Here is a 15240-nt window from a genome sequence, read left to right as displayed (position 1 = left end):
CTCCATCTGACGCATATCCACTCCCCCCTCCCCTCAATGTTTCCTTGTTCCCCGGGAGGCCCTTCAAGATGCACGCATCCGCATCCAAAACCAGGTCTGGAGGGAAGAGGGGGTGGAGAGAGGGGCAGGGGCAGCGGAAGACCAGGCTCTATCTGGCTGGGAAAACACAGGCAGGTTTTCAATACACAGGAGAGGGAGTCCACATCAGATAGAGGCTCCAGGGACCAGAGACACTGCACAGAGCTCGGATGCCCCGAGGCACACGCAGCGCACCCACACGCCACAGGACCACTGCCAGGCCCAGATGCAAAGTCAATCCCTGGTGCCCCCTCCCTGCTCCACCCCAAGCAGAGCCTCACAGACGGGAGCACACCCCCTGGCAGGGGCAGTCTGCACGGCCCTGAGCTCAGCTGACTTCAGGAAGCCAAAAGGGGAAATGACCCACGTGGGCAGACAGTGGGGAGGGGTGAGCACGAACCGGCAGAGGTGGGAGGCGTGAGGTGCCCACGGGAGCCTGGCCGCCCCCTGAGGCCAGACAAGTGACACATTCCCCTTGCCCAGCCCACCTGAGCCTTGCACATACTTCCACTGGAGAGGGGGCAGTGTAGGGAACACTGATGGAAGCTGGGTACGAGATGGCAGAAACAGGATAGCACATGTACCAAGGATGGGGCAGATCCACCTGAAAGATAAGCATCCTGAAAACGATGGGATGAAGACATGGAAGCAGGAATTTTGGAGGTGGAGGTGGTAAGGAGGAGCCAAAGTTCAGGGCTTGTGGGACAACCGCTTTATCTGAATACCTACCGGGTACCGTTTACTTCAGACACAGTATCACAATTAACCCTTTCAGCAATATGCACAACAAGCAACACTCCATTCCTCCATATGCGACCACTGAAACTCAACCAGAAGACTTAAGTTGCCCAAGATCACTCACTTTTGAACAGTTGGGCTGGGGTTCAAACGCAGGACAGCCAGAATAAAAAATCTATACTCCTTCTGGCAATCAAGTCACCAGGGTGCTTTGAAGACAAAACAGGGCAGATATGGGGTCAAGGCAGGGTGGAGGTATAGGTGGTGGGAGGGGCCAGTGCAGAAAAACACAAGAGAGGCAAAGGGGCGGGGGACACAGGCCTGCAGCTGCTAAGCTCCAGGAGACGAGGGACTCTGGGTTCCCAAAGAGGGCAGGGGCTTCGGAGCTCAGGCTGCCGTGACTCAGTGGCTGGGCCTCCAGAGAGCATTTCCGGAGCCCTGGACAGCTCTGTACAGTCTAAGAGCCACCTGCCCGACAGACACACTCAGCCATTACTCACGACTGTTACTCACTCCTCTGTACGCCCTCCACTAAGCGCATCACTTACTCCCACTGTCCCCTAAGCATGACCAAGAGGGAGCTGGCAGATCTGCCTAGTTCCCTCTCTCACTCCACCAGCTCTCATCCTGCCAGCGCGTCCCCCGCCTAAAAGAATGGGACAGAGACCCAGAAGCTCTGGCCCCTCAACTCAAGACAGCTGTTGCCCTCTGCTCTGTTCCAAGAAATGGAGCTGAGGAGTGGTCACTGGGCAAAGAATTTTCCAATGCCAGGGCTGGAAGGGACCTCCCTAGCATCTCAGCAGCTTCTCAGTAGATACCTAAAGACCCTCCAGAGCCCGCACCTCCATGCCAGACAGCTCTTCCCAGGGCCCCAAGAGCAAGGACCTCACTATTCAGAAAGAGCCATGGACTTGCAGAATTTCAACACCGACTAGAAATCAAGAACTCCACCCTCTCCCCTCATAAATGAGAAAACTGAAGCCCAGAGAGCGGAAGTGATTTTCCCAGGGTCACACAGTGCCAAAGAGGGACTAGAAACAGGCCACCTGAATCCCCCCGCCATCAGTCCCTCCAGCTAACCGTTCCCCTGCCCCAACTCAGGGCAGGGCCCTGAAGTCTACCCTCACTCCCTCCTGTTGCAAAGCAGCTGCTCCTCCCACCAGACTGCTCCTCCACCCCAAAGGAACTGCAGCCAGACAGTAGTTCATGCAGAGCAACCACTTTCTAACAGGGAAGGGGCATCAGAAACAGGCTGCCCAGGAAGCAGGGAGACTGGACCACAAGGCTTCCAAAGGCCCTGGAGCTAAAAGGTCAGGACCTCTGGCAAGAGATGATGGAAAGAATTCCTTGGGTCTCAGCTGGGGACTAGGGAGAGTCCTGGCCTCCTCTCTGCTCACCTCTCCTCCCCCACCCCTCGCCCCGGCTCGCCCCTGCTCTCCCAGGACTCCAGCCGGGAATCCAGGCCTGGCTGCTGCCTCCGCTCCCACGCTCTGCTCAGCTCAGCTGGCCACAGCACAGGCAGCGCCCTATGTGGCGTCCCAAGCAGCTCACAAGGCACCGAGGATTCTTCAAAGGCTCCATCTATCTCTTGCACTCCCCTCACCTCCCTCTGGGTGGCTCCTCTCATCCCTGCCAAGAAGCCCCTGCCCCAATGCCTCCCTCTGCACCAAAAGTGGTAATAACAATAACAGTAATAATAACCACAAGTCCGGCACTCCAGTATTCTTGCCCACAGAATCTCATAGACAGAGGAGCCTACAGTCTATAGGGTCACATGGAGTCGGACACGACTGAAGCAACTTAGCATGCACATATGCAATATGTCCATGGGACACAGATCTTTCTGGTGCCCACACTTCACAGTTAAGTAAATTGAAGCCCTGGCAGGTTAGCTAAGTGGCTGGCAGTCACACAGCCTGCAGGAGGTGGTCTCAGGATTCAAACCCAGACAGTGCAGCTGCAGGGTATGTGGTCTTGACCTCCATGCCACTCCGCCCGAGGGACAGGACCTCACTTCGGGAAGTTAAAGCTCCTGAAATCCTTGCTCCCTCATCCTCACAGTCGCTGAACACCCAGCCTCTGCAACACTCAACCTTCCTCGTGGCTCTGGACAGGCAGCCCATGTCCAGACACTTACCAGCCCACTGACGGTCACCACTGCCTCCACCCTGACCAGGGGATGCCCTTGTTCATGAGTGAGCACCTACTGGGTAAATAACACCCCCTAAAGGAGTCTTTCTTGTATGACTCCTTAGAAATGGGAGCTGCCAACAGTCTACCCTCACTCCCACCTGTTGCAGTCTGTCCATCCATTCATGTAGAGCCGTGCCCATGCTCTCTTCTGGCCCAAAAGATCACCCAGGAAGGAGATCTCAGTGCCTCCCCAGCCTTCTGACCCCGGAGAGGAAGACAGCACGTGGGAAAGAAGCCCAGAGGCGTGAAGTGGTTCAGGGGAGGGTTTCCCAGACTGGGGACTCCAGGAGGCTGGCCTTGGGACCTGTCTCCGGTCTCCCTGGCCCAGTCTGGGCTTCTCAACTGCCCCAAATCACCATCTCTTTGTGTTTCTTCTCTGTCAAAGCCCTCTGCCGCTTCCCTCTTTAACCTCTCCTAGTAAACCCCCCACAGCTGAACCCCAAGCAACACCTCCAGGCTCCCCTAAAGCCAGCCTTCCCCACACAAACCACTTTCTGTGGGCTTGGCCTGTGCTGGGCACTGAGCCTCACAAGCAGGCACTTCACAAGTACGATCTCATTTCATCCCCACCACAACTCTATGAGATTGCACGTTAACCCCATTTTACAGGTGCAGATACTGTAGAGGTTCGGCCCGAGGTCAGACAGCTAGTAAGCAGCAGAATTAGGAGGGACACCGAAGCCTGATTCTGACACGCAGCTGGAGCCATTATTTCATCCATCATTACAGCATGACCCTGTGCCTTTGTGCAGGCCTCCCCTCATGCCCAAAGAAGCCTTTGTCGCTTTTCCTTCCTGCAGAACTCCTTCTCAACCTTCAAAGACCATCTCAAACGGCACCTCTTCTCCAAAGTTTTCTCCATTCTATCAAATCGTGTGCACGCCTTCCTGCGTGATACCCCCTCTGCATGCTGCAGAGACCCTCCAGCGACTCCCCTTTGCTTCCTGCTAGACCATGTCTCCCTGGCCTTTCCAGCCCCGCACATATCCCTGGCACCCTGCCTGGCAGAGGGCTGACACCCAGAAAGTTTTAAGCATGCCCAGCTGCACTCAGCTGTTGCCACACCGCCTTGACAGCAAGTCCCGGGCACTGCCAGGGCCCAAGGAGCCAACCCCTAACCCCACGCAGGCATCTAGCGCCCCCTAGTCACAGCCACCACTCCAGTCCACGTCCCCCCTGACTGGAGGCTGCTCCCCATGCTTCCCCCTTCCTGGCCTGGCGGCTCCTCTCTGCTCTACCAGCTCCACTGTTTCTGGGAGTCTCAGCTGGTGATTAGGGCCCTAATCAGCAGGACTTCCTGCCAGCCACTGCCAGAGGTGGGGGCAGGGGTGGGGGGGAGGGAAGCAAGGTCAATCCAAGGTGAAGTTCAAAGCCTGGGACCAGGGGAGGCTTCGGAAGGGACATGGACTCACAGACTCCTCCAGCACAGCATCTCTCCAGCCCTCTTTCCTACAGATGAGGACACCGGGCCCAGCAAGGGAAGGGACTGCTCCCAAGTGCAGGAAGAGGCAGGCGCCTTGCTCTCCCACCACCCTTGGCCACAAGGACCCCAAGGCAGGAACCCTCCCTTATGTGTCCCTTGAAGCCCCCTGCCTGCCCCTGGGCAGTCCCACCCCAGCATCAAGCCCCATGCTAAATCCACAGGCTGCTCCCCGTAAAGGGTTGTCGGAGCCCAAGTGACTGCTCAGGTCTGATTGAGGTCAAAGGGCAAAGGTGAGCCCCTCCTCTGGATGAGCAATGGCCTAGAAATGGGACAGAAATGAGCAGGGGCTAAGACGGGGAAGCAAGATAGGGCCAGGCTGAACTCAGGAACCTTCCCCAGCTGTCATCATCATCAGCCCAAGCCCATTCTTTCTTCAAAAAAAAATTGCTTAATGCTTTTTACAGCTGCAACTGGGCGGGCCAGGGGTCCGGAAACAGAGCTCACACCCCCCGACCTGGAACAACCTCAGCCTCCCTGGGTGGGAATCAGGACTAGGTGGAGGGTATATGTGGCAGGTCTTGAGAGTTGACCCTGACTAATGAGGAACATCAGAGGCGCCAGAAAGCAGGTGACCCCAAGAGAGGCCTGAGATGGAGAAAGAGCACGACCAGGAGACTGCAATTGCCACCACAGGGTCAGAGCTGTCAGCTTCAAGGCAGACAGGAAGGGCTGGGCATGGTTCTCCCCCACCTCCTACCAACAGGGGACTGAACTAAGGCTACAGCGAGAGGGATGCAGGTTAGACTTTGGAGAGACCTAGAGGGCATAAGATGCAGCAACTTGCAGCATTATTGGGGGAATCCTACTTTTAAAATATAGATGCTACCCCTGTGCGTGTAGCCCATGGTTAAGGGGAGCCTGCCTGGAGACCAGGCCACATCCTTGCTGAGCCTGGGAGTCTCTGATTCAGTGACTCTCATCAACGAATGGGATGAGAGCCAAGAAGGGGAAACTGGGCTGGTTTATAATAACGCATCTTGTTTACAGTGATGGCAACTTTCTCAGAGTCCTCCATAAACACAGCTCCCTGGGCAGAGAAAGCCTGGAGAGGCTCCCATATCTCCCACCTCCCCTCAGTCACACAGAGAGAGTTAGGCAGGGAAAGGAAATCTCTTCTCCAGGCTCTGAGGCTAGGACCCCTTGAGGGAAAACGATGCCACTATCTCCACTCTCTGGGCCCATAACCCTCCCTGTCTTAGGGCTGGAACAGCCACAACAGGAGAGAAAAGAGCCAACCCAGAGTTGGGCACCTAGAATACCACCACCACTACCACCACCAATAATAATAATAATTACTAATATTTATTGAGCACTTATTATGTGCCAGGCACTGTTCAAAGTGTTTTCAAGAAACTAACTCATCTGATCCTCACAAACAAACCTTGAAGCAGAAACTGTCATTAAAACTGGCAAGGGCATTATACTAAGTGAAATAAGTCAGACAGGGAAAGACAAATACTGTATGATGTCACTTATATGTGGAATCTAAAAAATGCAACGACCTCATGAATAGAACAAAAAAAGAAGCAGGCCCACAGATACAGAGAAGAAACTAGTGGTTACCAGTGTGTGTGTTTGGCGGGGGCAGGGGGCGGGCAGGAGGTGCTGGAGAATAAGTGCAGAGAAGTGGGAGTTATAAGCTATTGGGTGTAAGGTAAGCTACAAGGATGTATTGTATAACACGGAAAAGAGCCAATATTTTGTAATAACTGTACATGGAGTGTGACCTTCAAAAATTATATTAAAGAATAAACTTAAAATGTTTTAAGCTGTCTAAAACTGTCCCCTGAGCCCATTAGTCCACCGGTTCATGTTAAGCAGCATTCTACCAGGTAGAGCAAGCATCACCAGGGAGGCGAAAGGCACAGGCTTGCCCTCAAGGAGCCTGTAATCCAGCAAGAAGACAGGTGGGCACAGAGGAAGCCTGCAAGGGCTAGGAAACTGGGGGACCCCCATATTCTCTGCTGGAGAATGCCTAGGAAGTTCCCAGGGGACCTGACCTGGGACTGGGGCCCTTCCCCACAGTGGCAGACGGACAGGATTTGGCCCTCCTGTGCCTCACCAGCTGCCGGGGACTCCGCCCTCCTGGACCAGTCCCTGTCTGCCTCCAGGAACACCCAGGCCCAAGCTACAGGCTTCCAGCCCTAAAAAGGCAGGGATTAGAGCGACCAGATGGACCCTGGAGGAGGCAGCGCCAGGGGCTGGCTTGGGCAAGCTCCCACTCCATGGAGACCAACCACCCTCTCGGAGGGAAACCAAAGTGTGGAAGAGAAGGAAGATGGCCAAGGTCACCAACCTGGGTGAGAGAGCTGGCCAGGGAGCCAGCTGCACCTTCTGAAGGCCTCCACCAGCCCCCCAACCCGTCCCATGGGAAAGAGTTTCAGGCGACTGGAGATTAGGAAGGAGGTGAGGGCACGGGTGACCGTGCATAATGGAGGGACACCCAGGGGGGCGGCATGAACCACAAGGCTGGCAGCCCTGTCACCCCCACTATCCTCGTTCCAGCTCACTGGTACCCACACCTCTGCAAGCCTAATAGCTTTGAAAGCTAAGACCAGGGCCACGGGTGTGGGGGGACAGTACACGGGAAGTCCCCCCAGTCTCCCCAAACCACTCTCTCCCTCCTGCAGCACCACACTCATTCCTGATTTGCTTTTTTCTGAGTCTAGTAATTGGGAGGGCTTTCCTCTGCCCCGCTTCACCACTACCCTCAACTGGGCCTCAGTTTCGCTTTCTGGAGTGAAAGAGACTAGGGGCCCCAGAAATAAGCCAAGAAGCCAAAGCGGCTGCACCTGAAACCCTCTGCCAGCCACCCCAGTTCCCAGTCTGAAATCTCCAGCCCCTCACCTCCTGCCCCTCCCATTGGTCCTTATCAGACCAGAGGAAGATGGGTCCTAATTAAGCAGCCTCATCAGGTCCTGAGGTGCTGAAGTCATACATTAGCAAGGATTTCATCCTCAGTCAAAGCCAGGACCCTCCTCCTTCACTCTCCCACTAAGGAGGAAGGGGCTTAGGTGGCTCAGGGGTAAAGAATTCATCTGCCAATGCAAGAGACTCGAGTTCAATCCCTGGGTTGGGAAGATCCCCTGGAGAAGAAAATAGCAACCCACTCCAATATTTTTGCCTGGGAAATTCCACGGACAGAGAAGCCTGGAGGACTACAGTCCACGTGGTCACAAAAAGACGAGACTGAGCACTCATGCACGCACTAAGGAGAAAAGGGCTCATGGGCCATCCAGAGAGGAAGGGCTGCAGAGAGAGGCAGGTTGGGACATCCAGTGTGGGTCCAGAGCCCAGCCCAGAAGCCCACCTTGACACTCCATCAGGGGACGCCCATGGTTCCCGGGGTTTGGTGCTCAGAAATCTTGAGCCCCACCCCACCCCCACCTCACCTCTCTGCTTTCAAGGACCTCCCTCCCCCTGCCACCCTCAACCTTGGAAAACAGGTCCAGAGAGGCTGGTGTTGGGGGAGAATGTGACCGGCTCCTCCCACACCCCAGAGAGGCCCTAGAACAACTCTCTTGGCTTGCACCTCCAGCTGTTAGTTACACAAACCACTTCTCGCTGCCCGGACAACCCCAAACCCGTATTATTTTACAAACTCAGAAACTGAGGCTCAGAGAAGTACAACCCCTGTGTTTTTCACAAGATCTTGGTTCCACTACCCACCAGCTCCAGGCAGGCTGGGGAGGCCCCTTTTTCCAGTGGGGGACAAACTGGACAGGAGCTCAAGCTACCCACCCTAGCACACTTCTCTCCCCCTGCACTGTCCCCAGTTAGCATCTCAGGGCAGGGAGTGGGCTCTAACTGCAGACGGGCAGGGGGCCCCTCCATTCCACACCATGTCCTGAGCCCATAGGTCCGCTCTAACTCTTGTGGGATCAAACGGCGGGCAAGGCAAGGAGCAGAACAAGAGGAATAGGAAGAAACTCAGAATCTTGGCAGGAAGCAGCTGGGGCAACGTGGTAGGCTGATGAGCAACGGGTGTGAAGGCAGAGCATCAGGATCGCTGTTCCCCACACACTGGCAGGGAGAAGGAGGGCCCTGAGAGGTCCTGCCAGTGCCCACGCCCCAGGCCAGAGGCCACTGCCTTCCTGCTCCCTGACCCCAGTGTCAGAGAATTCCCCGACTCCAAGAATCCCAGGACCTCAGCATCCCCAGAGACCTTCAAGGTCATCCCTTCTAACCACATCCCAGCTCAGGAATCTGTTGTCCAGCCTCTGTCCGAACTCCTCCCTGGACGGGAAGCTCACTACCTTACAAGGCAGCCCTTTCTCCCACTGACCCGCTAGGCTTGTTAGGAAAGCCCTACGTTAAACAGACCTAAGCTTCCTTCACCAAACAAAAATCCATTCTGCCCCTTTGCTTCCTACTTTTACTTCAGTAAAACAGGGCACTGAGCGTTCCCAAACTCCAAAGCTTCAGCCGCAGTCCCTCGGCAATGAGAAGACGGTCACCAAACAGTAACCTCGTCTCTGAACTCCTCTGTTCCCCATATACCCAAGCCCCACTCCAGCCCCCTGTGTTCACAGTTCCGGACCCCACAGCCCCCCCGTGGGAGACTCTGAACTGGGGCTTTGAGGGAAGTGAAGTGTGAAGTCTGGGACGAGGGATTAGGAAGAAGGGCCAGGAGGGTTCAAGGCCAGGGGTCTGGAAGCAGAGGTTGGTTCCCAGGTTGCCTCCTCCACCACCCAAGACTTCTCAGCTCCAGATCAAAGTCCTGGCTTCAGTCCTACTGGCCTGGCTGAGACCCTCCTAGGCTCTGGCCCACTGCCTCCACTCCCGGCCCTCTGCGGGACAGCAGCGTCAAGGCCAACCCCAAGCCGCAACCCCAGCGCTGATCCCACTGACAGCTCTCCCAGCCAGCTCCGCATCCAGAGTCAGGCCCAGGGCCTCCTTCCCTCAGCCCTAGGCCAGAGAGGTCGGGGCAGAGGATGTCTTAAGATGTAGCAAGTTTTGAGGTCCTGGGGGTAAAGCCAAGGTGGGGGCGGCTGGAGTAGCCACCCGCTGGCAGGGGTGGAAGCAACTTAAGGCCAAGCCTGACCACAATGGTCCCCACCCCACCCAGGCAGCTTCAGGAAAGGGCCCAGCAGAGACTCAAGGGTGCTCCCTCCCCACCTTCTCGAACACCTGGCCTGGTTGGGCCACACAGAAGGCACTCTGGGGCTCCCAGAAGAGAAATTCTTGTCCCGCAAAGGCTCTAGAACCCTCATCTTCAGTCACCTCTTAGCCTCACGCCACGGCCATCTGTCCTGCTCTAGCCAAGCCAGCTCCTCTCCGACCCAGCACACATTCTGTCCCCTAACCCCATCCCACCCCTCTGGAGGGAGACTGGCTTGAGAACACAGCATGTCACCCCTCGGTCACCACCCTCCCAGTTCCCTCTTCTAAGAGAGTAGCCAGCCTAAAAACATCTGGGCAGGCAGTCCCGGCCCTGGTCCTGAATGAGGGGTGGGGAACAGACCCTGAAGTTAGCCCTGTTTGGCTGCTCGGGCTTGGGAAGGGGTGGCACGCAGGGTCAGGGCCCAGAGAGAGCAGTGGGGATGGAGGGGGGTGCGGTTTGAAAGGCACCTGTGTGTGTCTGTTCATTAACCACCTGGATTAGCTATTTCTGCCCAGAGGGGTGAGAAAGGATTGGGAGCTGCTGGTTGGGGGAGGGCGGTAGGGGGCATTCATGCCAGGCTGTGCCCATGGGCAAAGGAGCAGCGACCCGTGAGACGCAGGCCTGCCACCCCACCCCCACTCCCGCCCCGGGGAGATGAGATATGAGAGGAAGAAGAGCCCCAGGGGACCAGAAAGTACCCAGTGACAGCTCCAGCCAGCGGCAGGGGAAGAAATGGAGAGAAAAAGCTGCCTGCATCTGGGTCCTCTCCCTGCCGGAAAGCAGGCAGGGGAAGGGACCCTGGAGACTTGAATACCCTGACCTCCCGCCTGCCTCACTCGGGGAGTCCTCCTCGCTAGTCCCTGCTGGCCTTGGTCTCAAGCAGCCACTGACACCAGCAACTTCTCCAGGAAACAAAACTCCTTCTGACTGGCAACCGCGCCCCAGACATCCCTGCCAGAAGCAGGCACTGACGGCGGCAGAGGACTGATACCATGGCCAGGACGGGCCACTGAGCCCGGAGGCATGTGACCAGGCGGGACCGACTTCCCGCTCCCCTGATTTACACCCAGATCGGTGGTCCTGAGAGCATCAGTGCCGGCAGCCCGCCGCACACATACACACAAACACGCGCACACCCCACGCTCACCTTTCCGGCAGAGGATTCACTGGGCGGGATGGGTGTCTGGGCTCACAGGACGGGGCGGTGGGCAGTGATGGGGCTGCAGCTGTGGCTGGCAAGAAGCTGGTTGCCGAGAGGAGGGCGTGAGTGAGCCTTGTGTCCAGGCGGGGAGCGGGCAGAGCGAGCAGAGCTGGTCCCAGGGCCACTGCTGGGAGCAACTGAGCGAGGGCGCTGCTCGCCCGGCTCCCTCCCCCAGCGGAGGCGGGCGGGCTACCGGCGCACCGCCTCCTCCTTCCCCCTTCCCGGAGCCAGCCAGCAGTCCGCCCGCCGCCTCCTTTAACCCCTGAAGCACTCGGCCAGGACACTCGTGCCCAGCTCCCCGGCTCGGCCGGCTGGGAGTCAGGGCACGTATATACGTCTGGGGCAAGGGATGCCAAGAAGGGTGGCCTGCCCCCTCCTTCAGCCAGGCGCAGCAGGCTCCCTGGGGACCTGCCGGGAGGGGCAGAGGGCTTTGGGGCAGAGGTGGGGAAAGGGGGCAAGATGCCAAGAAATCCAGAAACCCCACCCTCCACTCCCCCGTGGAAGAGACATAACGGCAGAGAAATGGCCCAAGAGCTACTGGGTGGAGAAGGATGGTTGATGAGACAGTAATAATAAGAGCAACTCCCAACTTTTGTAAACCGCCCTGCTTTATACTGTTTCCAACTCATTTTGTGACTGGAGACCTAGAATCTCACTTCTGAACCTACTTTGTTTTTTTTCTCTGTCAAATGTGGGATAACAACCCTGGCTTTTTTTCCTCTGGGCTGAGTTAGGACATTTGTGACTGTATATTCAAAAGTGATTTGCATTGAACTCTAGTTAGTGAAATGCATGCTTCAACTCTCTTTGAAAAATATTGAAAAAATAAGATGGATTGATGGAGGAAGAGACAGAAATGTGATAAAGCAAATATAACAAAGTGTCCATTACAGAATCAGTCAGTTTACCATGTTATCCTTTCAACTTTTCTATATGCAAAAGATTTCTTACATTAAAAATATTAGGGGAATGGGACTTCCCCGGTGGTCCAGAGGTTAAGACTCCAGGCTTCCACTGCAGGGGGCACGGGTTTGATCCCTGATTGGGGAACTAAGATCCCACATGCCCTGTGGCACAGCCAAAAAAAAAAAAAAAAAAAACGGAGGTAAATTAATTTGAAGCTTGGAGTACCACACAAATGACAAAAGAAACAGATAGGATTATCCCGAGGGGAAGGGAAAAGTCATTTGTCGCACACCTGTTTGTATGCCCGGCACTTAATGAATATTGTCTCTCACTTAAGTCTTTGAATCTCCCTTGTTATTTTAGCTGAAAAAAGTGACCTCCAAGTGGTTAGCTGACTTGTCCAAGACCACACAGGATGGTGCAGAGTGGGAACTCTGATCCCATGGGCTGGCTCCAAAGCCAAGCGCCCCACCACTCAGCCCCTCCAGAGATTCAAAGGCCCTCCTCTCGGCCATCTGGGCCACCTTCCTGTGAGGTCCAGGGCCAGCAGGCCAGTGACCTGCACCTCGGAGCCTCCTCAGGTTCCCCAGCTATCCAGCGAGTATGGATCGGAAGGTCTTCGAGATCTTTTCCGGCTCAGGCGCTCAGTAGGTTTTTGAATCCAGCCAAACCCTTCTCCAGGCTTCAATTTTCCAAAGAGTAAAGTGATAGGGGAGGCCCGGGAGGAACAAACAACCTTAGAAAGATTTGGTGCCATCTGGGGCCAGTGTCACAGAGATGGTCACCACACCTCTAATGTCCCCTTCACTGTCACCACCTGTGACAGTGAAGTCCAGGAGAATAGAGGCACCTTCTGCTAGGAGAGGGCAGAGACAGAGGAATCCTTGCATTCACCCCCTGTCTCCAGAGCAAGATGATCTCATCCCTTCCCAGATGGGATGAGTCTGGCCTCCCAGAGTCCCAAATTTCAGCATCTCAGTACCTACAAGCCTTGACGGCAGCCTCAATCTAAGCACATGGGTACTGACCAGATGGGAAAGTCCTGGCCCCACAGAACGTGCCTCTGAGACATTCTAGACATTTTAGACGTGGCTCTGGCTTCAGGCCTCTCCGGGGCCCTGCCCAGCCCTCACTGGCCCTGACTCTGGGGCAAAGCTGTCTCCATATATCCTGGTCCTGCCTGACCCTCACACCCCCTGCAGACCAAGGGCCACTCAGGAGCTTGGGCTAGCCCTGGTCAGGGGAGGGAAGGGAGAGGGGTCCATGTCAGTCATCAAGGCTCTTCCAGAGGTGGATGGGGGAGTCTGCTTTAAAAGAGGAACCCTCCCCTGGTCAGAGAAGTGTCATCCTCCCCCATCGCCTCCTTCCAACCCACATCGCCTCCTTCCAACCCACATCCACTATCATCCTGCTTGACATCAGATAGTGCCTGGCTCCCCACCACCTACATACCCAGTCCCAGCTCTGCAGCAGGACATTAAGAACCTCTGCGATGAGGTCCTGCCCTTTGAACCTTACCATCACACCATTCAGGGCAGAGTTCAAAAGCCACATCCTCCATGGATTCTTCGCCAATCATTTGGCAGGTACTGACCACTCCTCTGAATACCTGACACTTTCTCCTATACTAACGCTGGGACAGACACTTGTTAGGTGCACTCCCATATCTCCCAATAGTTGAGCAAAGATTTATTTGTCCTTTTCCTTTTCCTTTCCAACTGTGTCCAGTGCTTAACACAATGTTGACACCTCCAAGCAAGATTACTAGCGTGGGTTGCCATTTCCTCCTCCAGGGGATCTTCCCCACCCAGGGATGGAACCTGAGTTTCTGTGTCTCTTGCATTGGCAGGCGGGTTCTTTTACCACTAGCACCACTTGGGAGGCCCTTAGTAGATTTTCAATAAATGTGGAATAAATAATGGAAAAATGGAGAGATGGATGGGTGGTGGATTAAAAATGGAATAAAAGGGCTCTTTTAAACACTTAATTCTGCACAAGGCTGTATCAAGATAAACGTATATAGTTTTTATCTTCAAAGTTATGACAGCAGACAGAAAACCTGACTATGCTAAGACAATGGGAACCATCAGACTGATACGTGGATGTGCCAGGAGCATCCCACCATCCCCAGGTCTGCAGCAGATGCAGGGAAGCTCTGAGAAGCACCCTCCTCCAGTGGTGCTCGGAGCCCCACCATCATCCTCCCAACCCACCATCATTCCCTCTATCCCAGCCTTCCTGTTCCAGCACCTGGGTACAGAATCATGAATTCAGCAAGTCTCTAAAAACCACACAGAGAGGAAGTCAAGGAACTAGAGGTTTTCAAAGGAGAGCAGTCTTGCCCTGTATTTCCAAAAGCTGTCCCACAGCCGATCTCTCCCCGCCCCCCCCCCCCCCCACACACACACACACATGAGCCAGAACTGCTTTCCGAAGAAGCCTGCTCAGCCCTTCTCTCCCCACCCAGCTCCTCCTCCTCCGGGCTGGGGAAGACTCAGCATTCCCAGGGTTTCCCATCTCCCTTTCCCCCGACCCCTCCCCCCTTCCTGAGCCAGCCCATGCCCCCTTTCCCTCCTCCCTCCTCCCATCCCATCCCCAAGCGCAGTCCCGCACATCTGGTTCCAGTTGTGGTTGGTCCATTCAGGGGCAGGCCTGGGGGGTTCTCATAAAACTGAATAATACCAGTGTTGAAGCCCAGTGCAGCTGGGGGAAGGGAGGGCAGGAGGCCGAAGGGAGTGGGAGGCAAAGAAGCAGCAGCAGGGAGGCAAGGAGACAAGAAGAACCAAGAAAGGCGCAGGGCAGTGCCTGGCATCTAACGAGCGTTCAATGGGTGCTTGTTAATGGCAGATTAGCGCTAGAGACACAGAGGGCAGAAAAGCCAGGAGGAGACAGGGGGACAAAGAGTAGGGACCCAGAGGGAGGAAGGAAAGGAGCTGGGGTGGGGGGGGGGCACCCATGGAGCCACAGAGAGGCCATTGAGAAGAGAGGGAAAATGAACGGCTCATGTTGGGGCCAGGTGCTGAGTTAGACACTACCACACAGAGCGGAGGGGACGGGACAAAAATGGGGACAGAAGCACACAGAGAGACAGAGAAGAAAGAGCCAAGAGAAGGTCAAGGCCCAAGATTCTCTCAGCCTCTCAGCCCCCTGGGAGGTGGGGGGGGGGGGGGGGGCGTGTCGATCCAGAGCTGATCTCACTTGCTCCTTCATTTCACTTTCATCACTATTTAAATGCCTACCGTGCACCAAACCTTTCCCTTGTGTTCATCCACACAGACCCCCATCAAAACCTGGGAAGTGACTGTGATTCTTATCCCACAGTTAGAGATGGGCTCAGAGAAGTTAAATGATTCACCCAACATTACAGAGCAGCTGATGAAGGAGAAGGAATCTGGATCCCGGTCTTTCGGTCCCCACATAGCACAACCAGGCATTCTGGGTCCCAGTGCTCCCCCTGGAGGGCACCATGTCACTGGAGCCCCCACTCTTGAGAGGCCAGATTCCCAGCCTCTTATGGCACTAAGGGGAAGCTGTTCT

At 55.5% G+C, this 15240-nt stretch overlaps 1 protein-coding gene across 7 annotated transcripts in view; it reads right to left on the bottom strand.

The window, feature by feature from the left end:
- TNS1 (tensin 1) overlaps positions 1 to 15240 on the bottom strand; it is a 208339-nt gene that overhangs the window by 132540 nt on the left and 60559 nt on the right. The window contains exon 1 of one of the 7 annotated variants that reach the window (XM_065930610.1): positions 10744 to 11004. The exons of the other annotated variants lie outside the window; for them this stretch is intronic. The gene's annotated coding sequence lies outside the window, so the exon portion shown is untranslated. Of the gene's footprint in view, positions 1 to 10743; positions 11005 to 15240 lie in introns of those variants that run through there. 7 annotated transcript variants of the gene reach the window in all.

The sequence above is a fragment of the Muntiacus reevesi genome, chromosome 3 (assembly GCF_963930625.1).
Source record: "Muntiacus reevesi chromosome 3, mMunRee1.1, whole genome shotgun sequence".
NCBI lineage: Eukaryota > Metazoa > Chordata > Mammalia > Artiodactyla > Cervidae > Muntiacus > Muntiacus reevesi.
Note: the sequence above shows the minus strand (reverse complement) of the source record. Positions and strands in the feature narration are given on the sequence as shown.